The following is a 27,393-nucleotide window of genomic DNA, read 5'->3' as shown; positions in this document are numbered from 1 at the left end:
TGCAATCTGAATGTTGCAGCTAGCAGGAGAGCTGTAACCTCAGGCATCCGTCATTTTGGTTAACACTTATGGTATAATGCAGGGAAATGTAGTCATTCTCCATGTAAACAAGTGAAGTATGAATTTCAGTGTTCTTGGTGAGCTTGCTATTTGAAAGTAACCAATATGTGCTGGGATATCAGGGACAGCTTGTTTTACTACTGATATTAATTATTACAGTTGTGTTGAATGCTTTTAAATTATTACAGAATTAACTGTCTCTAATACATTTGATAAAATAATATGTTCCAATACATGGCAAGAGTTACACATTTAGAATGTGTTTATTAATTTTCAAGTACTTTTCATCCTGGTCAGGGGAGCAATAACTATTTTGGGGGGTGGGGGAAGATATGGACAGAATTTAGTATACAACACAATTTTAAAGGCACAAACGAAAAACTGGAGTCTGTTCTTTTGAGGATTGAACAGGATGTGTATACAACTATGCTATTCAATCTATTTCAATTTGAATATGCAGAGCAGAAGTGTGTGAGCACTTATCATTTAACATTTTTTCCTGAATGCTAGCTTTTTAGAGTGTATATTAGACTATATACACATTTTAAAAACTTGTATTACATTACTGCCTGACCCTGATGATTAAATATTGATGAACTGATAGATGGACTGAGCACTTGTGTGGTCATGGTCAGTGTTGGAAGTAACACAATACAAATTAATGGATTACTGACGTTGTGATCTAATTATTTATGTCCTGTAAGTAAGTAACAAATTAGAGTTTAAACGTTAGTTAACATGCATTCACAACATAGCTTAACATATACAGTATATACAGTGTATCACAAAAGTGAGTACACCCCTCACATTTCTGCAGATATTTAAGTATATCTTTTCATGGGACAACACTGACAAAATGACACTTTGACACAATGAAAAGTAGTCTGTGTGCAGCTTATATAACAGTGTAAATTTATTCTTCCCTCAAAATAACTCAATATACAGCCATTAATGTCTAAACCACCGGCAACAAAAGTGAGTACACCCCTAAGAGACTACACCCCTAAATGTCCAAATTGAGCACTGCTTGTCATTTTCCCTCCAAAATGTCATGTGATTTGTTAGTGTTACTAGGTCTCAGGTGTGCATAGGGAGCAGGTGTGTTCAATTTAGTAGTACAGCTCTCACACCCTCTCATACTGGTCACTGAAAGTTCCAACATGGCACCTCATGGCAAAGAACTCTCTGAGGATCTAAAAGACGAATTGTTGCGCTACATGAAGATGGCCAAGGCTACAAGAAGATTGCCAACACCCTGAAACTGAGCTGCAGCACAGTGGCCAAGATCATCCAGCGTTTTAAAAGAGCAGGGTCCACTCAGAACAGACCTCGCGTTGGTCGTCCAAAGAAGCTGAGTGCACGTGCTCAGCGTCACATCCAACTGCTGTCTTTGAAAGATAGGCGCAGGAGTGCTGTCAGCATTGCTGCAGAGATTGAAAAGGTGGGGGGTCAGCCTGTCAGTGCTCAGACCATACGCCGCACACTACATCAAATTGGTCTGCATGGCTGTCACCCCAGAAGGAAGCCTCTTCTGAAGTCTCTACACAAGAAAGCCCGCAAACAGTTTGCTGAAGACATGTCAACAAAGGACATGGATTACTGGAACCATGTCCTATGGTCTGATGAGACCAAGATTAATTTGTTTGGTTCAGATGGTCTCAAGCATGTGTGGCGGCAATCAGGTGAGGAGTACAAAGATAAGTGTGTCATGCCTACAGTCAAGCATGGTGGTGGGAATGCCATGGTCTGGGGCTGCATGAGTGCAGCAGGTGTTGGGGAGTTACATTTCATTGAGGGACACATGAACTCCAATATGTACTGTGAAATACTGAAGCAGAGCATGATCCCCTCCCTCCGGAAACTGGGTCGCAGGGCAGTGTTCCAGCATGATAATGACCCCAAACACACCTCTAAGACGACCACTGCTTTATTGAAGAGGCTGAGGGTAAAGGTGATGGACTGGCCAAGCATGTCTCCAGACCTAAACCCAATAGAACATCTTTGGGGCATCCTCAAGCGGAAGGTGGAGGAGCGCAAAGTCTCAAATATCCGCCAGCTCCGTGATGTCGTCATGGAGGAGTGGAAAAGCATTCCAGTGGCAACCTGTGAAGCTCTGGTAAACTCCATGCCCAGGAGAGTTAAGGCAGTTCTGGGAAATAATGGTGGCCACACAAAATATTGACACTTCAGGAACTTTCACTAAGGGGTGTACTCGCTTTTGTTGCCGGTGGTTTAGACATTAATGGCTGTATATTGAGTTATTTTGAGGGAGGAATAAATTTACACTGTTATATAAGCTGCACACAGACTACTTTTCATTGTGTCAAAGTGTCATTTTGTCAGTGTTGTCCCATGAAAAGATATACTTAAATATCTGCAGAAATGTGAGGGGTGTACTCACTTTTGTGATACACTGTATATATATATATATACTGTATATACATCGATAAGCCATAACATTAAAACCACCTCCTTGTTTCTACACTCACTGTCCATTTAATCAGCTCAACTTACCATATAGGAGCACTTTGTAGTTCTACAATTACTGACTGTAGTCCATCTGTTTCTCTACACACTTTTTTAGCCTGCTTTCACTCTGTTCTTCAATGGTCAGGACCACCACAGAGCAGGTATTATTTAGGTGGTGGATCATTCTCAGCACTGCAGTGACACTGACATGGTGGTGGTGTGTTAGTGTGTGTTGTGCTGGTATGAGTGGATCAGACACAGCAGCGCTGCTGGAGTTTTTAAATACCGTGTCCACTCACTGTCCACTCTATTAGACACTCCTATCTAGTTGGTCCACCCTGTAGATGTAAAGTCAAAGACGATTGCTCATCTATTGCTGCTGTTTGCGTTGGTCATCTTTTAGACCTTCATAAGTGGTCACAGGAAGCTGCCCACGGGGCGCTGTTGACAGTTCACCAGTGACAGTGAGGTGTTTAAAAACTCCATCAGTGCTGCTGTGTCTGATCCACTCATAACAGCACAACACACTCTAACACACCACCACCATGTCAGTGTCACTGCAGTGCTGAGAATGATCCACCACCCAAATAATACCTGCTCTGTGGTGGTCCTGTGAGAGTCCTGACCATTGAAGAACAGCATGAAAGGGGGTTAACAAAGCATGCAGAGAAACAGATGGACTACAGTCAGTAATTGTAGAACTACAAAGTGCTTCTATATGGTAAGTGAAGCTGATAAAATGGACAGTGAATGTAGAAACAAGGAGGTGGTTTTAATGATATGGCTGATCGGTGTACACACACACTTCTTACTTTGTTTGCACCTGATATGATATTTTCATGAAGAATGTTACAATGGCATTGACCAACAAACCTTACAAGTTCTCTAATAAGGGGGCAAACTAATAGACTGCTCTAAAATGCTGATCTATTGATCTGATGAACAGTGGTGTCATTCAGAGAGGAGGCCTCACACTCTCAAGAGTTCTTCCCAGCTACAGGCTGACATGTTATAGCACAATTTGTGATCAAATTCAGTCAATAGTTATCCATTAAGGCCAGCCAAGCTATCACACTGTGACCCCCTGGTCTACAATCAGCCGCACAAACATGAATTTGACCTCATATTCTTGTCATGGCTGAGCCACACCATTAGTCTCATATCAGTTTCCACTAACTCATATTATTGATTTTCTTATACTTCTTGCCAGACCATGTACAATGGTCTGAAAACATCAAAGCTTTGAAGCACTGGGCATATTGGTGTCACTGGTGCAATGGGATTTGTTTCCGGTCAAATGTCAGCCCTCAGCACTCTGAGTGGTCACGAACCATGTTGACATTTGCTAAAGGCAAGAAAAACTAAAAGCCCTAAAGATCAGCCAGCACAGGGTGGTAAAAGGTCAGAGCTTTTCATTTGAACTGTCCAAAATTCATTAGCTATATGTAATTCTATAAGCAAAAAATCCCAGTAGTGCATACAGCTTTGTGTTTTATCTTTATTAGCAAATATTAGTTAATGTCCAGTCATTGTAATGTTATATAAATGACAAATAACACCTTAACAAATACAAACAATTGTAATATGTTGAATTTATTTTGCATTGTGAAGCAAAACCAAATAAATAGCTGGTTCTCCATAGTTAATTCTCCATACCATTTAAATACAGAGTAATTTAATTTCAACACACATTTCTAATTCATCTATTCTAATGAATACACACTTATACTCGCTGACATTTAAATTTTATGTTGTCATCATTTTATTTATTTTACTTTTCATCTTTTCTTTCGGGGATGGGGGGGGGGGGGGGGTTGGGTGATGCCATTTGTATTATTTGTTTAATCAATGTTGTTTCTTAATCTCATGCAAGGTTACATTTTAAAATCCTAAATGTAAGAATATCCAAGTGTAAATTATGACAATACCTAAATGCTGCATTGTAGGTGTTTTTATGCCCATAGTAAAACTGTGAAAGAGTTCAAACAATTACTGTCTAACCATAACTGATGTATTTCTTGTCAACTCACTGGGATGTAAACTCACTGAAGCATTGCATCATGGTGGGTCTCCAGGTGGCCCTATATCAATAGGTTACTTCAAGATCTTTTGGAAAGATAAGACACAGTTCTTTAGTTTCAGCTGCTAATGAATGGGATGTTGTTAATGTTGTAATAATCATGCATTTGAGATCATTCAATCTTACTTTTATGACAGTTCTCTTCACTGTCCAGTATTTTTTATTTTGAAAATATTTACACATTTATTCACCTTTACCTAGGGGTGATTTAGAAAAAGAAAATTCAGTACTCTGTGGATGAGTAACGTGTCCCCTTTAAAGAAACCTGTCCTACTAGAAGAATAAAAAATTTCCCACATACTGGTCAGACTATCAGTCTAATCAGTCAAATTTAGACTAATTTGTAGTGAGCCTTTCCTTCGAAAGTTGGCCCTGAACAAGATTGCTCCTTACAGCTTAACAAAGCCACCAGGACTCTTCAATTTAGGGGCTGAGCTCTTTGGCTCATACTGTTCTCTTGGATTACACCACACATGCAATTATTGAATTTTTTTAATATAAGCAATTATTTTCTTTACCCACTTTGATATCCAAAATCAAGGTCACCAGGACTTTGTATCATGAAGTACACCTGCCTAGAAGCATATGCATTGATAATGTTTCTCCAATCCTTTTTTTAAAGTTTAACCCCCAACCTTAAAAGTTAATAAGGCGATATGTACCATGTGTATGGTAATATGGTGAAATAATATTTATTGATACATAGAAGCATTTTTTATAAGTTGACATCATTTCGACTTTAAATAAAAAACATATACAACCCCAAATCAGAAAAAGTTTGGACAGTATGGAAAATGCAAATAAAAATGCAAATAAAAAAATCCAGTGTTTCTTACACTTACTTTGACTTTTATTTGACATCATTTTATTTATTATGATTTATTTGGCAACACATTCCAAAAACAGTTGGAACAGGGGCAATTTAGGGCTAGTAATGAGGTGAAAAAAAACTAAATAATGATGTGATTTTAAACAGCTGATGTCAATGGGTGATTGTAATCATGGTTTGGTACAAAAGCAGCATCCAGGAAAGGCTGAGTCTTTGATGAACAAAGATGATCAGAGGATCTCCAGTTTGTCAACAAATGCGTGAAAAAATTATTGAAATGTTTAAAAACAATGTACCTCAAAGAAAGATTTTTTATCTATCACATTTCTCTTTGTATATGCACTTTATGTTGTTCTGTACATTATTATATGTTGCACCATGGTCCTGGAGGAACAACATTTCATCTCACTGTATATTTGTATATACTGTAGATGTTATGACAATATACCTTCTTGGTTTTCTGGCTTGTATCACTGTTGTAACATCTAAGCTTAATATATGTAATAAGCATTTTATAGTATAACTTATTAAATTCCTTTTATTACCTGTGAGTCAGGTGTGAGTCTTTATTTAAATATAAATAAAGCTGAAGGAACTTCATGAAAGCAAAAAAGGATGCAAATGCATATATTTTGTAGACATGCCAGGTGGTAAGTAAACATCTTGTTAAGTGTTTATATGGTACACAGGTAATTGATATTGCTAAATAAATGCATATGAAATTCTAGCAATGGAAGCATTTGGTTATGTGAAGACATGCATTGATTTTCCTTCACTTTATACATGACTCCACAAAGACTCTGCAGTCAGCAACCCGAAGGTCATTTTTACCTTCAGGTCCCTGAGCAAAGAGCAGGGCGGTATAGCGTGGCACGCATATACCACCAAGACCCATCACAAGCAGAGCCAGAAAGTCTGGCAACTAAAGCAACCACACACTTTAAACTATTAACATATTATTGAAAGTAAACTTTAAAGAACCTTAAGTATCAGAATTCCTCATATTTCAAACAGAACACATTTTCATCATCTTATAAAATGTTATAAATATAGGTGGAACAAAAAAAGTCTCACTATTGGTTTTCTAAAATGTTGTGTGGTACAATAAGTGGGACAAAAAAAAACACATCCAACACTTCATTGCTTGGTATCCTCAGGGCCAAAACATATTTTAAGTGTTGTGACAAGGAATGACAACATTAAAAAGTGCTAAATGCTTTTGAAGGCCAGAAAAGCAGGCACAGATGCTTATGAAATTAATTGAAAGTTGACCAGACAAAACATGAAATATCTTTGGTTTATACTGTCTACAATTAAATGAAAGTCAAAGTAAATGTTAAAGAATGTGTTTTCATACTGTTCCAACTGATTTGGGGTTTATTAATATATTAATCAATAACGTCAATAACAGGTTCCAGTTAATAGAGAGAATGTGGTGGAAATTATTAACCTCACAAAACTAGTTTTAGTCTTTAACCCTTGTGTGGTGTTCATAGTTTTGTTAAGCAATAAAGACAGCATATTTGGTTAACTTTTACTATTTACCTATGTTAGATCATATTTATAAATTACACTGCCATCCATTTGTTGTGATAAAATATAAAAAAGGAAAAATCAATATCAAAATATGGCTGGAAAAATGTGTTTACTTTCGAAAAATTGAAATGAAAGAACCTTAAGAAATGTTAAACATTTGTCAGTGTAAGAAACACAGCATCTGTATCAGTCTACACATCAGTCCCACTGAACACAGTCTATTCATGCTAGCCTATACAACACATGAGGGTCAGCTTTACTGTGTGTGTTGCATACATTCATTTCATGCATGTATGCTGTGTCTGTCTGTCTCTCTGTCTGTGTCTGTCTGTCTTTCTCTATCTGTCTCTCTGTATGTCTGTCTCTCTCTCTCTCTGACTGTCTGCCTTCCTGTCTGTCTCTGCCTCTGTCTGTTTTTTCCATCTGTCTCTCTACCTGTCTCTCTTTCTGTCTTTCTGTCTGTCTGTCTGTCTGTCTCTCTCACACACACACACACAGAGACACACACACTCACAGCAGGACATGTTGTAGTAGGACAGAGTAAAGGGACACACTTTTAATAATAGTAATATAAATGTGTATAGGGGTTGGGGGTGTACAGTGTGAACTTATTAAAAACGTCTTATTTTATATGTTCTTCACACAAAATGAGCCAACAGCAAGGAGTCTGAGTTTAAAATAATAACAAATGGCATCATTTCTCTTTTGGTAAACATTGAAAACGGGTCCCACAGACCCAAAAACCATACATGGGTTAATCGGCCTGAGCGGACCAACTTAGCCAGGTCAGGTGCATTACTCTGAACAGACAGAAAAAAGGTTCCCATTAAAATAAATAAGTGACCCAGAAAAGCCAGCAGTGGCCCGTGAGAAATATCATTGTCTCAACATTTTTAACTATTATGTCAACACACAAAAACACACTAATTGCAGCTTTATTTTATGTATTTATTTATTTGGTTTGTTCTATGATCCCTAGTTCAGTAGTATAAGAATTACACAGTAAATAGCATTTCAATTTCACATGCTCACTTGTAGACCTGTGCTGAGTGGTTATTATATTATTTTCCCGTGTTTAGTTTTCAATGCCCCCTGAATAAGCTTTAAAAAAAAAACATGTTTTTGTCCTTTAAAAATGCCCATTTAAAACATGACATGATAATTATTGTTATTGTTATAAGTTAATATGTTAATAAAGTAAATTGCATTTTTATCTTTGAATAAATAAAGATTAATTTAAATAATCAGCCACACAAAACATAGCGTTCTTCATTAAAACAAATATTAAAAATATGATCAATGTTAAGATTGATCAAATACAATAAAATATATGTAAAACATGTCAAAATAATTTAGTTTAGAAAATATGGTTTTACGCATGTACAATGACAGACAACTTAAATTTGTTTTGTCTCAAGTCGTTTTTGTGAGGTCCGCTTGCCGTCCTTATGACTTAGCAAAGTAATAACATTTTGATGTTAGATAACTTAAGAATGAGCTGACAAGTCAAAATCAACACAAGTTAAACATATGCAATTATAAACATATTAGACGCATTTATTTGTTTTATCCAAATATGTATTTATTTATTTATCTGTAAAGTGGTTGTCATGATAATGTTGGATGTCTATTGCGTTGCTCTTAAACTAGTTCTGTATTTTCACTATAGATTCCAAATTTTATTTTAAACAAAATAGACAAAATAGATCAACAGTTTACAGATAACGAAACACCTGTAGGCAACAGAAAATGTTTCAGTATACTAATAATTGAAGCTATTTGAAATTGAATGCTTTTATGTAGCATGAAACATAGACCATTCGTCATGTCAATAGGCTTCGGTTATTATTAATAAGATTTTAAAAACAGAACTTTTGAATTAAGTATCATATATTTTATTGAAAATTTACAGACATTTTTAAAATATACTGTTTTATGTGTTTCATGTTTATGACTGACTGTGGAACATGCGTGATAAAGCTCACAATAAATGACATCTGTGTTATGGAAGGTTCCTTTTGACATTTATATGTTGCATTAAAAACACCTCAACAACTATTAAATAATATTTGTGTAACTAATCACAAACTTGACTTTTCTGTAAATGTTAGCATTACATATGAGGTGCAAGAAGTCACGATTCTCCATCGAAAATGCTGAGATGTTTGTTAGTATTGGAAAGGTACAGGTAAGACGACGTGTTTCCCTGGTAAAGAACTGGATAAGGAAGAGGTAGCAAACATCTTCCCAAAATATTATTTCCACCATCTTCTGTGTACGGATTGAAATGTTCGACAGTGCACGACCCCTCAGAGTCAGTTGCAAGCTGGCGTTTGAGTTTATTCCGCCGGTTTTGAAACCAGATTTTGACTTGGGTCTCTGAGAGCTGGAGGGTTTTGGCGAGGCACGCTCGCTCAGCACTGCTCAGATAACGCTTCATGTCGAAGGTGGACTCCAGCTGAAAGATCTGTCTCTTGGAAAAAATGGTGCGCGTTTTCTTCTTGGTGAGCTGTTTGGTGTGTTTCGTATTTGGCTGAGGCATAAAGTTGCTTCTGTTTCCGTTATCACATTTGAGAGACTTTTCTGTTTCTACCGTGATGCTTGTAGATTGGTGAGTGGTGCTCCCTCTGCGCACTGCTGAATAAAACAAACATGTAGCTAAGTGGAATTATCGACAGCTTTGAGCAGCATAATTGGATTTTGACTAGTAAATACCTCAATCAAAGATGTATAAAATACATACATACATACATACTTAACGACATGATAATCGTACTCACTAGGCAACTTTATCAAACATTCACAGAATTCGGTGCAACGATCGCCTCGATTTTCCACTCTCTTTATATTCATCTCAGAATGTTTTGGCTTGTACAGATTAAACATATTCACTAATTTACGGGTATGACTAATCATAATTATACTTTTAAAGGGCTTTAAATAAGCATGCGTTCCTTCACTTGACGAGAACTGTTGAAGTTTGTATTTTGAACCAATTAATAATGAATTAATAATTATATTAATTATAAACAATAGTAATAATAATAATAATAATTTATTTTTAAAATAGTTATACGTTTTTCATGGGGTACAGTAAATATAATTTAGCCCAAACATATTATAAAAAATATATTTTTGCTCGTAAATATTGTTAATTGCTATTTATCATATTTTCCTTATATAAATATAATATTTTATATTTTATAAAAATTTTATTTTAATAATAATTAATTAATTTTATTAATAATTTATTTGTAATTTTATAATTATATATATATACATATATATATATATATATATGGGCAGTGATAGCTCAGTTAAGCACCCTCAATTGCTCATCGTGTTCAGCTCATTGTGTAAGTCACTTTGGATATAAGCGTCTGCTAAATGCTGAAAATGTAAATGTAAATATATCTGTACAAAACAAATCGTTAGAATACGAAATCTAGAGCTCAAAAGACAACATTATATTATATTATATATATACCGTATATATTATATTGTAATATAGAGTATATACAGTATATATATATATATATATATGTATATATATATATATATATATATATATATATATATATATATATATATATATTACATTATATTATATATTACATTATTATATACAAAGTGCATTATATACAAAGTGCATTACAAGAATCTCTAACAAACCACGCTGGTAGCACAGGATATAAATAAATAATTACTTCAATAAATAATTGCTCACTAAAACACAAAGAAGCGCAAAAGTGTGCCAAATAATTATAAAAGAAATTCACCTAAGTTTCCTTTCAGACTGCAGGTTTGTGTGTGTGTGTGTGTGTATGTCTGCCTGCAATGCGATGGACTGGCGTCTCGTCCAGGGTGTTATTGTGTGCCTTGCGTCCATCGAAAAGCTGGGACAGGTTCCAGCACTCCCGCGACCCTAATTGGCAGAAATAATCGGAAAAGAAAATGAATGAATGAATATAGAAGCTTGTAGTGTATGTTGCCGGCGCCAGGTCTAGGGGTTTCTGGGCCAGCAGCAAGGGATACACAGACTGAGCAGCACTGTGTATCCTGAGAAATAACTGTATCTGGAAGTCTGGAAGTCAATAGAGAACACAAAGCAGTAAACAGCTTGTTCGAAGCCAGCGCGAGTTTATTTCTGAACTGCGCATGCTCAGACCTCGAATTTTAGTGTTTTCTCCGTGCGACTCACTGGGATGAAGCGCCATCTAGCGGTTGAGTGGTGTAACACCATGTAAAACAAGTAGGAATGGCTTGAAAAGCTTTTAGAATGGTTCTGATTATTAAAATAATATAAACAAAATAAAAAATAAGTGGGGGGTGTCTGTTTTAATAAAACTTCAGATGGAGGCAGTTTTCTAACCCTCTACATGTACAATATAAAGCTGGAATTCATTATTAATTGTGGCTTAAATAAGATTTTGTCACCAAACTTAGTGTTAGGCTTTCTTAATAGGGTTAAATCAAGTTCTATTTTTAGCTTTACTTTTTGTTACTCTGTATTTAATGCTTTGACCAAAGTACCTGCAAATAGTTTTCATATCTAGTACAAAGCACGTCCTGTAACTTGGGTATTATCACAGTTTTAAAGTGCAATAAGAGATTGCACTTTTCAGGTGTACAGTACATGTTCTTGTAATTGTATGACTCATTTTATTATCATCAGCACATTAGATTGTTAAAACAACAGTCAGATGTATAAGAAATTTGTTGACCAGTTAGTTCAAACATTTTTTACAAACAATTAATAACCCATCGCTTTGTGAAATCATTTGGTACAGGGTGTTCCTAAAGGTGTGTCTGGACACATAGGAAATATCACAATTAACTATGTTTGCTAAAATACACACACATACATAAAACAGTGAAAAACACATTGAATATGTTATTGATTAATATGAAATAAAATGTTGTTGAAAGATTTATTGAAATGTATTGAAAATATGCATTTGCCTATGTGTCCAGACTTTAGGGACACCCTGTGTGTTAAAACCTGTCCATACATAGAACAAATTAAAATAAGGTCAAAGAACCATGTGAATCACAGGATAGAAAATAGGAAATAGAGTAAACATACGGCCAAGCTTAGTTCTGTCCATCATAATGTGGGCTCTAGTACTCCCAACTTGCATTGCAGAATATGTACAGAATTATCTAAATACAAATATGCTACACATGCCCAATCACACTGCTTAACATTTGAATTACATAACTGACACTTACGGTATTGTTTAATAGCAACCAGTGATGGCTCAAACAGTTACTATACAAGAAGTGAATGCTTGTTGCTGTTTCAGTGGTATTAGATTCTTAACTAAGAAACTGTATTTTAAATGTCTGACTCAAACATAAAGTTCCTGATTAAAGAATTCTCAGTTTGAGATGTGTTATGTGAAAAAGTAGGGATGAATTGTCAGAGGTTATTTCAACTTGTCAAACACCACCGCCTAGAGTATGTTTCTATTGTTACACTTCAGTCTCTTACTCCCCATAATGAAGATTTTTTTTGTGAATAATTAAAAATCAATAACTAAAAGACGATGATGCAGTGGTCCAAAACGCTCTCTCACCAGTGTTGGGGATATTGGAGGTTGGATGGGGATTCTCCTTGCTGTCGGGTATGCAATCTTACTATGGGAAAGAGTAGTGGGGGATTCACACAGAAAATAGCATAGACACTCCATATGGAATAGGGATCTGTGTGTAAAAGCTTGACTGAAAAACTAAACTGAGATGAAAGGTAAAATACCAAACCTAAATACTAAAATGCTCAGCACAGAAACAAACATTCACAGGTATACATTTACACAGACAAACAAATTTAAATTTAAAAATTTAAATATTTATATCTATCTGCTACACATTAATATATGTTTATTGATAAATGATTAGAAAATGTTATTTAACAACAGAAAACAAGTACAAATTTGATGTCTCTCTGGACTGTAAAATCAATGTACAATATTACTTCTTGCAAAATCCAACGTCACTTTTTTTCACAAATTAATTCAGAAATCTTAATTAAATTAGATTAATTATTTAAATGAACACATCTATACTACTTTATCTATATTTCTGTGTATAGAAGATAAGTGTATGTTCTCAGAAGGTTAGCACATAATAATGCCTTTATATTTAAGTATAACAAAGTCATTAAAACATGCATTGTTCAAGCATAAGTTTGAACACAAGAAGGACCATGTTTTGGGTATATTTTTTCTGTATCACACAATCTTCTTGCTGAGATTCCAAGCAATAGTATCACCATATTTTTGATAAATTGCATCATTCAGCTGTAACACAAGAAAACAAAGATCATTTTGGTTAAACCATTATAAAGATGCATATAGTTACAAATATACGTTTTGTTTTACAGTACATTTATATAACTTTCTAGATTCCCCGAAGGACATGCATTTTTATTACAAAGCAAATCATCACACACCATCGGTGATATAAATGGCATTAAAATTGCATACACACAGCAGGTTTTTAGGATAAGATTAATATGTAAAATGGTTTTGCTACACCCTACGACATAACATTTATGCCTAAATCATAGTTGTACTTGTATCCATTAATACCTTATATGTTTCTTTTAAAAAACCATCTGCATTCTCTGCATTAAGATAACATATTACTTCTGACAGAGCCAAATAAATATCCTATTGAAGAACCCTTTAATCCTGCTGTCAGTGATTAATATATTTATACTGTTTAACAGAACATAAAGACAAAATATAAATTAGAGAAATGCTTTTAGCAGATGTAAAACACAAAAATGCTGAAGCTGAATAATTAAAACAACAATGTCTCTGTATTACATAGTTGGTTTGAATCGTCACCTACCGATTTTTGAAAGCTCGTCTTGGTTGTAGAGTTCATGCAAAGAAGAGTAGTTGCAGAGCTGCACAGCATTGTAAGGGTTAAATTTTTACCCTTGGAAGCTGAAATGTATAAAGACAAGGACTACAGTTAAGATATGTACACAGGATTAAACAATTTCTAACATAAAAAGTAATTGCTCCCTAACTTAATAACTTGTTGAGCCACCTTGAGCAGCAGTGACTGCAAATTAGCACAGAAATGCTTTAAATCAGATTTTCAGACATTAACTGTTTATTTCAGATTTCAACTCTAACTGGGTTCTCTAACTGGGATGTTGAATATTTTTGTATATATAATCATCCTTATACAGAATGTTAAATGATCTGAGATCATAAATTGTGAATACATAGTTTCACCATATTCACTTTACTACAAAGGTGTCATGATTTAGTTTTTTGGCCAACAAGATAAAATTCTTCTCACTGTTCTGTTCATGTTTTCTTCTGGTACATATAATGCCCCACTACTGTTTGCAGAGGAGCAGCCCTATATTATGAGGCTCCATACTTCACTCTGAGTTAGGTGTTTTGGGGATTTTAAACATTTAAACATAAGCTAAATTATGGCCAAAAATTTTCATTTGCCTACTGGCTTGATTTGTCCTTTGTACTATAATAAAACTAGATACTACACTGCTCACAAAAATTAGGGGATATTTCAAAATGAATATGAAGTGATAAAAAAAAAAGAAGCATTTGATTTTTTTTTTAAAACAAGAACATCAGAAAAGCAAACGAAAAGTCAAAGAAAGTTGTTCGATTATGCAAACCTTTTATTTCATTGGTGAAAATGCACTATAAAAAAGGCAAGGATCTCACAAGAACTGCTGGACAATCTGATTCTGTCCATGCCCCATCGCTGTCAGTGTGTTTTGGCAGTGTTGGGTGACCATACACCCTACTGAACAGTCAATGTGTGGCACTCTTGACCAGTTTGACATGCTTCTGTTCACCCCCACCAATATGTCACTTGCTACTCAATCACAATAATTGAGTTTGCATCTCATTTGTATAATCGAACAACTTTCTTTGACTTGTCCTTTGCTTTTCTGATGTTCTTGTTTAATAAAAAAAAAAAATCAAATGCTTCTTTTTTTTTATCGTTTCATACTCATTTGGAAATATCCCCTAATTTTTGTGAGCAGTATATTTGCACAAGATTATTTGGTATTATTATTATCATTGTGGTTTTTAGTATTATTATTATTATTTTATTAGTACTTTGCAACAGTACTGGAACTTATATTTTATGCCATCTTTATATATACACTGGATTCAGAAACTATTACATTTTTGCACTTTTTATTTTGTTGTGTATTTGATTTAGATTTTAAGACAATGTGAAAACATGCCATTGGAGCTTTTCAAAAAGTAATCAAAATAGAAAAAAATACTTAAATCTTTTATTCACAAACAAATCTAGACCTTTTGCTGCATCACTCCAAATTGGGGTCAATCTGAACTGATTGGACATAGTTTGAAAAGACACACATCTACAACTATAAGGGCCCAAAATTTACACTTCATTGTCAGGACATAAACCAAACCACTGTGTTAAGACAAAGATCAGTGCAGGAATATAAAACAATATATAAGACTGAGTGTTCCTAGGACAACAGTGGCCTTAATAATTTTGACATAAAACAAGCTTGGCACAATGACAAAGACCTGAAGTATACAGGCAAAACAATATTGAAGTGGATTTGGGGCAAGTATGTGTCCACTCAATGCATGAAAATATGCCTCCTGTAATATACTACATGAAAAACAAATAACATGTTTGGAATGCCAGATGCTTGCAAAGCATCCATTAAAAATGATAATCATAATCAAAATCAAGATTTTCATAAATCAAAACTTAACTGGCAGGGCAGTGTACATCACCTTTTCTGTGAACTAAAAATAAATAGAACAGAACACTTATACTAACAGTTAACCTTGATATGGGCATGGTTTTTTTACTGCTTTGTTAGAGTTCAGTGACAATGTCATCTTGGTGTTTGTAACACTTTACAGTCTATGACGGGACAAGGGGGCGGACAGACGGAATATACAAGACAAGACCGATACAAACACATGTAACCTATACTAAGGTAAATGCTAACTAATCATGAACAAAGCTAAATGCTAAAGCTAACAATGCTAAACAAACAAACAAAGCTAAATGCTAATAAATTTAATCTAAACATACTAGAAACCTAACCCTAAGCTAAACGAGAAATAGACGGGAATAAACAGACAGGCTCAGACATCCCAAGTCTCCCGGAAGTTCCGGGAGTCTCCCACATATACATAGCGGCTCCCTGATGCCCGCAAGTCAGATAAAATCTCCCTAAATCTTGAACGAGCGGCCAGGAGCGCACACACAAGCGCACGCGTATTAAATCCGTTATCTGATATACAATCTAGCGCACTGTGTAGGGAACATAAATCAGTTGTCTAATATACTGTCTAGTGCACTACGTAGGGAACATAAATCCGTTATCTGATATACAATTTAGTGCACTATGTAGGGAACATAATTAATTATGTAATACACTATCTAGTGCACTATGTAAGGAACACAAATCATCATCTAGTTATACTTTCTAGTGCACTATGTAGTGAACATGAATGTTATCTAATACACTATCTAGTGCACTGTGTAGGGAACATAAACCAATTGTCTTATTCACTATCTAGTGCACTATGTAGGAAACATAAATTCATATCTAAAATACTATCTAGTGCACAATGTAGGGAACATAAATCCGTTATCTGATATACAATTTAGTGCACTATGTAGGGAACCAAAATCCATTAACTAATACGCTACCTAAAGCATTATGTAAGAAACATAAGTCTATTATCTAGTACCTGTTGATGCACGCTCAATAATCCAGGTACACAAATCCACAAAGTTGAATCAGTTCATCTGGTCACAAGTTTGTTGTAGAGATTCGTCACTCAATCCGAATGACTTCTTCAGTCTGAGCTGGTGTTTAATACCCCCAGCTCAGATTCAACTTTGTGGAACTATTATCTAATACACTATCTAGTGCAGTAAGTAAGGAACATAAATTATTTTCTAATATACAAACTAATGCACTATGTAGGGAACATAAATCTATTATCTTTCACACTATCTAGTGCACTATGTAGTACACATTAATGTGTTTGTGACGCGAACAGTTAGCTTAGTAATTAGTAGGGTTTTTTTTGGGCTTGGGGGGGTCGGGTCGGGGTCGAGGTCCGGCTCCAGGGGTACCTCCCTGAAATGAGTTTTTGCAACTTGGGATGTCTGGACAGGAGCAAAGGCAAATGCAAATTTAATCAAATCAAAATCTAAACAGCGTGCAATAGCACAAGCAAGGCAAACCAGATCAAATCCAAAATAGTCTCTTAATTACCCTCAGATGAGGGGCTGCTGGAGCTAATTAGCCAAGGGAACCAATCATACTAAGGGGACATGGCAGGAGACCGAGAGTGCGCCAAGAGAGAGGGGTGTGGCACGAAGGAGCACAGAAGCTCCAGCAGAAGCACATACAGGCTGGATTCTTGACAGCGTTACTGGTTACACGCTGGTTGAACTATTCATTATTTGTGTTGGTACACAAAAACCTGCAGCAATGGTTCAGAAAAGGACATATTAAAATATATTTTCATTCATTTATTTTCTCTACCCAAGTTGTCTTGGTAAGGGTCACAGCCAGCCCAAAACCAATCCCAGGACAGAAATAGACTTTGGACTTTTGCCAAACTATCAAAAACATCCCAATAAGATCGGTCATATATATTTTAAATTCAGTGGATGACTGAGTGGTGGGAGAAAAATGCTTATAGGAACAGAAAAGAACCACAGGTTCCTGCAGCTGTGTACCATCAACAATAATGTTAAGTCACAGTACTTCAAGCAGTTCAGTACAAAGTTAGTAAATGCACTTGAAACTAACCACATTTGGGTCAATAAAAGTAAACGAAGTAACTGCCCATATTGTAGAACCATTGCCACCAGTACCATCCCCGTTATAGCACAGCCACCTGTTGTCTTCTATGCTACATGTGACTTTTCCCTCAACCACACAAGTGCCCACACCAGAACTTGAGCTCTGAATGTAAAAATAATACCTTACCTGTTATTACACTAATTTCTGAGGGAAGACTCTCAGATGTATTAGCCAAAACAGTGATTAAAAAGTCATATTTTGTTCCAGAGTTTAATCCAGTAATATTGATAGCATTTTTTGTTACTTTAGAGATGTTAGTAGTATTCCAAAACTTGGAAGAGTAAGTTACTTTGTAGATTATATTCAAGACGCCATCTGAATTTGATGGGACATCCCAACATAATTGTATATCAGTACGGTTCTTGAATGTTACAGTTGCTTTACCAGGTGGATTAGGTACTGAAAACAAATAAAAAAAAACCAGCAGGTTAGACATTTATTTAACTACAGTATGACCAAGCATAAAATAGATTTAAATTATGTACGTCAACTAATTTTTTATTAAAGTAAAATTTAATTTAGTTGTTTTTGTAAGATTTCACATCACAGCAAGAATGTCCTGGGTTTGATTTTCAAGTAGAGCAATCTGGGTCCATTCTGTGTGAAAAAACATGAAGTAATGCCAATTGGAGCTACTAAATACTGCCCTAGGTATGAGTGTGTGCGTTTGCCCTGTGATGGACTGGCAACCTGTCCGGGTTGAATTGGAACCACTGCGATCCTGAATAGCATAAAGCAGTGGTAAAACAGACAATGAATAAATGAATGTTTTGTAAGAACAGAAATTAGATGGTGGAAAATCGACTGCTCCCATTAGGGGTCGCCACAGCAGACCATTTGTCCACACTGTTTTAATGCAGGATGCCTGTCCTGACTCAACATTTCCTCTTTATTCAGGCTTGAGACTGGCACCAAAGGCGCACTATCTGTAGTCCTAATGGCCTTGTTCACATCCACAAACCTGCTGTATTTTTTAACTCAGCATTGGATTAAAACCCCCAGACCTCACGCTCTGCTGTTGCCAACAGTACCATTTTATAACTTTATTATTTGGATTTATGAAAAAGGCAAACTTACAGGTATAAATTGATGCAGTGGCTAACTGGCTTCGAGGCACTTTTTCATTCACAAAAGTGGCAACAGTAACGCTGTACAATTCTGCAGATTTCAGATTCCGAAATATGTGGTTTAAAGAAGTTACATTTACTGCGATTTCTACATGTTTGCTCCCATTAGAGTTGCTAAAGAGTTCAAGAACAAACCAAGTATAACTGCCATTTGGCTTGTTCCAGTTTGCAGTGATGTTTATTTCTGTACTGCTCAGAGAAAGATTTTCCACAGTCATTGGTGCTACACATTGAAGAAAAAGAGAATTAATTAAACACACAGATACTGACAGGATGGCTGACTTGTACAGGTTTAAATGAGAAAACAATATGAAAAACATGGAAAAAGATACAAATGAGAGGTTGTTTCTGACTCACTAGTGTAGGCAGTGATACTGAATGCTTCTCCTTCCACTGAGCTGTTTACCAGTGCTGATACTATCAGGGTGTACCCAGTACCTGATTCTAAGCCAGACACTTCTACAGTAAGACTGCTTGAAAAATTATGATAGACTTCTTCCGTCTCATTCTTCATTAGAAAAACTTTATAGCTGTAGTAAGTGCTGTTATGATCAGATGAACTCCACAAAGCTTTTATCATGTCACTTTTGTTGTTGTAAGAAATAAGATTCTTAACCACAGAAGGCTCTGCAAAATGAGGTTGGACAGGTAGACAATGCATTAAAACTAACCTTCAATATTGGGGTTCCATGTGAAGATTCTATTTTGATTTATGCCAATCATTTGTAGATTTGTATGAAATGATGAGCAAACATGAGCAATGACTGATCAGAAACATTGTATCTGAACTATTTGTATGTTGAGACTCAACCCTAAAAGAGTCCAGGAAAGAGTCAGGCATTTGGTGCCACGATTATGTGCACATTTATGGGCATCATATGCTTTTTTCTGTATTAAATCATAATGTTCAGATTGAAGGGATGCATACAAAGACTATCTGTATATGACGTGTGTGTGTGTGTGTGCGTGCGTGCGTGCGTGGACTGGAGACCTGTCCGGAATGTTTCCTGCCTTTCACCCGATGAATCAGACCCATCGCGGTCCAGGATAAAGTGGTGGTAAAACAGATGTAGATTAATGTTTGTACTCATATAACCAAGGAACCTCTGTCATGACTCAAAAGTGAGTACAAGAAAACAGGAATGTTGTGCCGCCATATATGTTAAATCTGTTATTAAATACAACATTTAACCAACCTTTTCCAATACAGACTGTAAATGTTTATTCAGTGTATTCAATAATGACATTGAAATTACTAAACTATGTGTGATTTAACTATTGGAGAATGTGTTTATTGTAAGTTTAACCCTTTTGTTCTGTTGACATCAACTTCACTGCCTTGTTCTTTGGGGTCCCGCAGAGACACCAGTTTTGTGTGGGTAAAATAACATTACACTGAATTTAAAGTAACCAAATTTATAAAATGAACCAGAGAAAGAAAGGGGTGGGAGATTTTGTGGTGTGTGTGTGTGTGTGTGTGTAAAGGAGTCAGTGGTACCCTTAACACCAAACAAAAACTAAAAACCATATGAAATTGTATTGCCTTTAATCATGTACTTGGGGTCTCTGAGACATCAACCAGAAGTGTATAAATTAGGGGGTGTTTGGAACACAAAATGAACATAAAAATATTGTTTATTTGCAGTTTACATAAAAGCAGGTGACCTCATGAAGTATCAAGCTGATTTTAAAAAGGCTAAGGATATTTTGTGAGCTGTTAAAGAGGTTTTGAGATTTCAGGGACCTCAAACTAAATGTGAGAGTTAATGAAAAACAGAAGAACTTCATTTGATTTGTACATGTTGTCCATGTTTTAGGAATGTTGCCCATTTTTTCTCAATTGTGAATGCAAACTCTTTAAATAAATGTTTTATCATTTAATAGGGTAAATGCATAACTGGAATTTAACTGATTTTAGAGATGTCACTTACTGGTGTAAGCCTCAATGATGCCTGGTCCTCCAAAGAGAGTCTCGTTTACCACAGCCCTCACTTCAAAACGGTATAGCTGTCCTGGTTCAAGATCAGTTATACTGCATGGTTCAGTATGGCAAATTGTTTTATTTGATCCGTAAGTCACAGCTACTGAGTCATACCCTCCTGCATATAGGCTCCAGTTCAGGATAACTGCATTTGTTGTCATATTTACTATCCTCACATTGCTGATGTTCTCTGGCACTAAAAGAAAGACAGTAAAAGAGTTATCTGTATACATATGTCTGCCCATGGTTTTCATATACAAGCTACACAGTAAAGAAAATATATTCATTGATTAGAAAATATCAAATCCCAGAAGCAGCAGGAATGTATGATATAAATCTAAGCTGAGATAACAACTGTAAAGTTGTGACACATTTATTCTTATTTCAAAAACATACCACCAAATGATAAATTTAAATGTCTCCTAGTAAGGAGAGAACAAAACTTCAATTTTTGCATATTATGTATACAAAGACTGTATACATCATTGTCATAATCATCAAACTATTCAATAATCCCTTATGTCTTGTGACTGGGAGCATTTTTAAGAGAGATCACTTTAATAAAAATATAACTAATGGTAATCAGTCAGAAAAACAACTATGAAGGGACTTCCTCTACAGTGCATAATATCATTAAACCATTCAAGGAATCGGAAGGAATTTCTGTGCATAAAGTCCAAGGGTGCAAGGGTGCCATGTGTGGAGAATTCTGAAACGAAAAAAGTGACAACGATGACCCCGTACTGTTGCACATCTTAAGACGTGTTTGCAGGAAGAATGGGACAAAATAAAGGCTGAAACATTAAATCACTTAGTATCATCGGTGCCAAAAAGACTTTTAAGTGTGGTGAAAAGGAATGGCAACATTACAAAGTGATAAATGCTTTACTGCCCCAACTTTTTTTGGAATGTGTTGCAGGCCTGAAGTGCAGGAATGGATGTTTATTAATAAATGAAATAAAATTGAACAGACAAAACATGAAATATCTCAGGTTTATATTGTCTTTGTTTGTGTTTATTGCCATTCCAGCTCAATTAGGCTATGTACATGGCATTAGAGGTGGGTTCAAAACCAAGTTTAAGCTAAGTAAAAGTTAATGTACTATATTTGGCTTTTAATCTTTAGGTAATTCAAAAAATTAGGATTAGGTTATTGCGTTCGAAGAGGTCTTTCATATTAGTGTCTCTGTAAAATATTTTTCTGGTATCTTGAATGGCTTGGCATTTTGTTTATACTGTCTGTGATCAAATAAAAGTCAAAGTAAATGTAAGATTTTTTTTTATTTTCATTATCCATGCTGTCCCAAACCTTTTCTGATTTGGGGTTGTATTCAACTCTTTAAAAGAATATTAGCTTTTTACTCACATGTGTAAAAGGAGAAATTCTGAGGGTTGAGCGTCCGACCACATCTCACTGGGACTACCTGCCCCTTATAGAGCCATCCTGGCACCAGATCTTTAATAGTTTTATTCAAGATGCTCTCATTTTCTAGTGGGTCATTTAGCTCTTCCTCTCTGCTACACATAACTGATGCTTGTCCTGTAGAGTTCATTCCTGCCACAGGGTTCTGTATAGTGCAGTTACTCTCACTAGCAGATTTTTCCCAACTAATCTTTACTTTGTAAAGACTGATGTTCTGGCCTGGTGGCCTGCTCCAGCGAAGAGTACCATCCTTTAGTGTCACATTGGAAATATACACATCCCCATAAAATCGATCTGTAGACAATTTAATGCAGAATTTTAAAAATTTAATAAAATGATCAAAACAATTTTGGTAACTGGACAAAGTTTTGATAATGATAATAATAACTTCCAGGTTGTTTAGGGCCAAGCAAAATCACAAGCAGGAAGTATAAAGAAAGAAATGTGTGTGCCAGAGCCAAATAAAAACTCTGTTGTTTCCTCTTTAACTTCGCTGCATTTATTTGCACTGCAGCATTTTACTGTGGAAAATTAGGACAATTCTGATTGCTTGGCTTTACTTGTGTTAGAATATGCTGCTATTTTTAAATAGAGGTGCAACTGGAGAACTGCAAAAATGTCAAATGTGCTTACGCATTAAGCCTCATCACATCTTCAACTGCCCTTTAATGCCAAGTTCACACAACATGACTTTCCAGGTCAGGTCGCTGTACAGCTCACACTACACAACTGGATCTCTTGTAATCGGGAGTCTTTTAAGTCGGTGTGGCTTTCACACTACACAGATGTATTCTGATATAAACTATACAATAAGACACCTCCTCAACAGCAACAAAATATTGTAGACATGCCATAAAAACCTTAAAATTGCTTCTAGACAAAAAAATTGCCAACCCCCACTGCTAAGTATGCTATAATTAGGCCATATTACTGCAAATGATTTTAAATGATTTCTTTTTTTAAAAAAAAACATTTTGGAATACATGTCATTGTGTACTCTATGACATACTATGTGAGTTTAAATAAAAAATCTTGCTCTCTGCCAAGAAGCAAAAACTAGGTAATGATTAGATAATAATCTAAAATGTGTCCAAATTCACACACAATGTTTCAATATTCACAAAATCAAATATTTACTTTTGCCATCCCAATCCTTACATCTGAGGGGTCAGTCTACTATAAAAGCTATTAAAGTAATAAAAAAGCTCTTTGAGAGCTTCTGTTTTGAAGTGTGCTCACAGATTCTACAGTTTTATCAAGCAGTACAGTGGAACACTCAAAGCTGTTATGTTAGGAAAGGTTATCCAAACTAATAAATGCAGGAGAGACAATAACTTAAAAATTCAAATTAATTACAAAAAAAATTGTAATATTTGTCTTTTTGTTTGAGCTTTTTTTTTTTTTTTCAATGCAATCAATGCAAGCTAACAATTCTAAAGCTGACTGTATTAATGCATGCATTTCCTTCACTCACTAAAAATACAATTGAACTTCAAATCAGTCAAGAGTCTATGGTTTCTCTGTGAGAGCATTGCTTCACTAGTCATTTATTACCAGGGAAAATTAGTCAGCTATAGACTTAAACAGAAAAACTGCAGTTCTTACCATCATAGCAGATGAAGGGCAGGACTGTACTGCAGTCTTTTTCTTTCCACATGCCAAAGTTGAGCAGGGCCACACAGGAATCCTCGATATATTCAGGCTCTAGTTCATTACTGACTGTACTCAAAGGAATGGTGGTAGGCGTGCTGGTAAGCACAGTGGTAGGCAAGCTGGTACCAAATGTTGTAGCAAAACTGGTCATAATAGTTGTGTCTTGTGTTGTGTAGTCTGTTAAATTTAGACAAGCAAGGATTTCCTCTGGACACTGTGCTAGATCATTATTTGCGCTTGTAGAAGTTGGCTTTGGACATGGCGTTGGAGTTGGAGCTGGAGTTGGAGTTGGTACTGGCTTTTTCTTCAGAACAGGATGACCAGGATACCAGTTTTGGTAGACAACAGGTGCACCGTTGGTCCATTGAGACCAAGGCACAGAACCGTTGAAGTTCTGGCGGAGGCCTATCCAAAAATCTAAAGTATGGTTCTTGTTGATGAGCTGGGTGAGGTGCTGCGCATTTGCCAGAGTGACTGTTGTTAAATCTTTGTAACAGACCTGACAGTGTTGCCTAGCTGACTCCCATGAAGCATTTTGCTGGAGAAAATACTCCTCTTCTGCCCAGATAGCAGAGACTGCTAAAAAAGCAACAGGCCAGACATAATGACAGTATACAGAGATGCAAAAGACACACCATTGAATGTTAATATGTTGATCTAGAGCAGGGGTGGGCAAACTTTTCGGCTCAAGGGCCACACTGGGTTTTAAAAATTGACAGACGGGCCGGGTGGGTGCGGGGGTTTGGAACTAATATAAGTTCACATTTAAACCTTTATTTTTGTGATTAAAGGATGAATTTTTGAATATAAATGAAACACCAGACTCATCCTTTTATGTGCACATTTACACATGCATGAATGTGATTTTTTTTAATGCTTTTTAAAAAAAATTTTTTTATCTTTGTTTCCACTTGGTGTATCGCCGTCTAAACAAAACCAATTCAGCCTTTAAAGCAGCACTTTCAACATAAGTTAATGGTTTATGTGTAACATTTTAAACCAGTCAAGTGGTTTGATCATGCTGGGGTGATAGAAGGGTTGCCAACTGTCCCGTAAAATACGGAATCCTTCCTTATTTGGAAACTAAAGGCTGCGTTCCGTATTGAACTGATATGGGACGCACTTTATTCCGTATTTTTTATCAATGGTAGAGAAATGCAGCAGATGAGACAGAGACGGGACGATCTGTATGAAACAGAAGGAAACTGCTGCTACCGTGGGAATTAGAAAGCGTTTGGTTTTTATTCTTAGTGTTCACGTTTAGTCTCAGTAACGCCATGTATGCGCAGGAATATCAGCGTAACAGCCTGTTCATTACACTGCTGTTTGAGTAGCGCAGTGGGCAGAGCGCGTGGCTCATGTTTTTCCGCCCTAGGTTCGAATTATGTAAAAATGTTGTTGCACTATGGTTACATGATTACATGATGTTCTTTATGGATGTTGGTTTGCCTAAAACATGGTTCTACAGCAGAATCCATGTTCCTATGACGGTGTGAGACACGTTATATATTTCATAACATAACCGCCTGGCGTGCGCCATCTAGTGGAATCAATTAAAACGCAAGTTTAGTGCAGGAAAAAGATTTAAATTAATGCGGTTTTAGGACAGTTTTGTAAATACTCAGTGGGCCGGATTAAACAGCCTAACGGGCCGCATGTGGCCCGCGGGCCGTAGTTTGCCCACCACTGATCTAGAGAGTAACTATATGGCCACTAGCATGTGGACATATAGTTTAGTCAAATCAAGGGCAAATCAAGGGCAATTAAAAAGAATACAGTTGTAATCTGAAATACTCAAACCACCCTCCACAAAAGCCAGAAGAGCATAATACCAAAAGGTTACATGGTAAGTTTGAGACTACTAAAAAGTATTTATTAATGTATAAACCATTTCATTCATACAAATCATTTGACAATTTAAGCATCCAGGACCTGTAGACATTAATTAAATCAAACCATGTTTAGGATTTTTTAAATTATTAAAAGTAGTGTAGTCACAGTCCTGTTTTACGTAAACATATAAGAATCCCAATACAAATTAATGTTCACTTATGCCCTCACTTTGTTTATGTGTCCTTTAAGTATGATGGCCACCAAAGTTCTAAACTTCTGAAATCACTAATTGAAATGTATTTGGGTGGCTTATAGTGACTTTAAACAGAACATTTTTTTTTTACTTCTCCTTGCTTTACCTTACTCCACTTTAGTACCTTAGTATGAAAAACACATACAAATATTTTATAGATTAGTCTGCATCCATATGCAAAGTACAGGGTAACCAGTTCCTGGAAACAACAAATAAAATGTTTTTACAGCAACGATACAGTTCCAGGTAAACAGAACTGTTAAACAACAACATTGTAATCTGAAATACTCTCTATCTATCTATCTATCTATCTATCTATCTATCTATCTATCTATCTATCTATCTATCTAATCAATATATACACACACAAATGAAGTGGGGCTGTGTTTTAATACATTAGTATAGTTTTAATTAATGTAGCTTATTTATTATGAATTAATTATTTATTAGGATTTTAACATCATGTTTTACACACTTTTGGTTACATTCATGACTAGGTAGTTACTCATTATACAAGATTCAACAGTTCACAAGTTTAATATCAAACTCAGTCACGGACAATTTTGTATCTCCAAGTCACCTCACTTGCATGTCTTTGAACTTTGGGAGGAAACCAGAGCTCCCGGAGGAAACCCATGAAGACACGGGGAGAACATGCAAACTCCACACAGAAAGGACCCAGACCGCCCCACCTGAAGATCGAACCCAGGACCTTCTTGCTGTGAGGCGACAGTGCCACCAATGTAGATTATAAATTCAAAAAATTGTGAATGTTGGCTTTAATTGTTTTTTTTTTTCCCTTTTGATGCAGTATGTTGATTAAAAGATTCACTTGACAAACAAACAAAATTGTTTAGTTTGGGATGTCTATTCAGATGTTGCATGCGATTAAAACAGGTGGGTAAAGAAGTAGAAAACTTTACAGGCATTAAAAAGTTACAGTTGAATAAGGTGAATAATAACTAAAGTAATTTATAGTAAATACTATTAATAATAGTAAAATAATGTCTTAGTATAAGTTAATATTAAAAGTGTCGAGCCTCAGCTTTGTTTGTCATATTTTGACAAAATGATTAACAGCGATTAATTATAATTAACTATTATTATTAACTATTTGAAAAGCTAATTCTACAAAAAAGTTCAAACTTACCAGTTAGGAGCATAAAAGGCAGCAGCAGCATCTTACAACGCATCTGAGATTGTTTAAAATAACAGTCACAAGATATCATAACCTGCATCTAGCTGGTTAAAGAAGCAATAGGTTAAG

At 35.7% G+C, this 27,393-nt stretch overlaps 1 protein-coding gene across 1 annotated transcript in view; it reads right to left on the bottom strand.

The window, feature by feature from the left end:
• The window catches only part of rpl34 (ribosomal protein L34), a 116,816-nt gene that overhangs the window by 84,439 nt on the left and 4,984 nt on the right, over positions 1-27,393 (bottom strand). The window lies entirely within an intron of this gene.

The sequence above is a fragment of the Trichomycterus rosablanca genome, chromosome 4, assembly GCF_030014385.1.
Source record: "Trichomycterus rosablanca isolate fTriRos1 chromosome 4, fTriRos1.hap1, whole genome shotgun sequence".
In the NCBI taxonomy this organism is placed as follows: domain Eukaryota; kingdom Metazoa; phylum Chordata; class Actinopteri; order Siluriformes; family Trichomycteridae; genus Trichomycterus; species Trichomycterus rosablanca.
The sequence above is the reverse complement of the archived record's forward strand: the minus strand, read 5'-3'. Positions and strand labels throughout refer to the sequence as shown.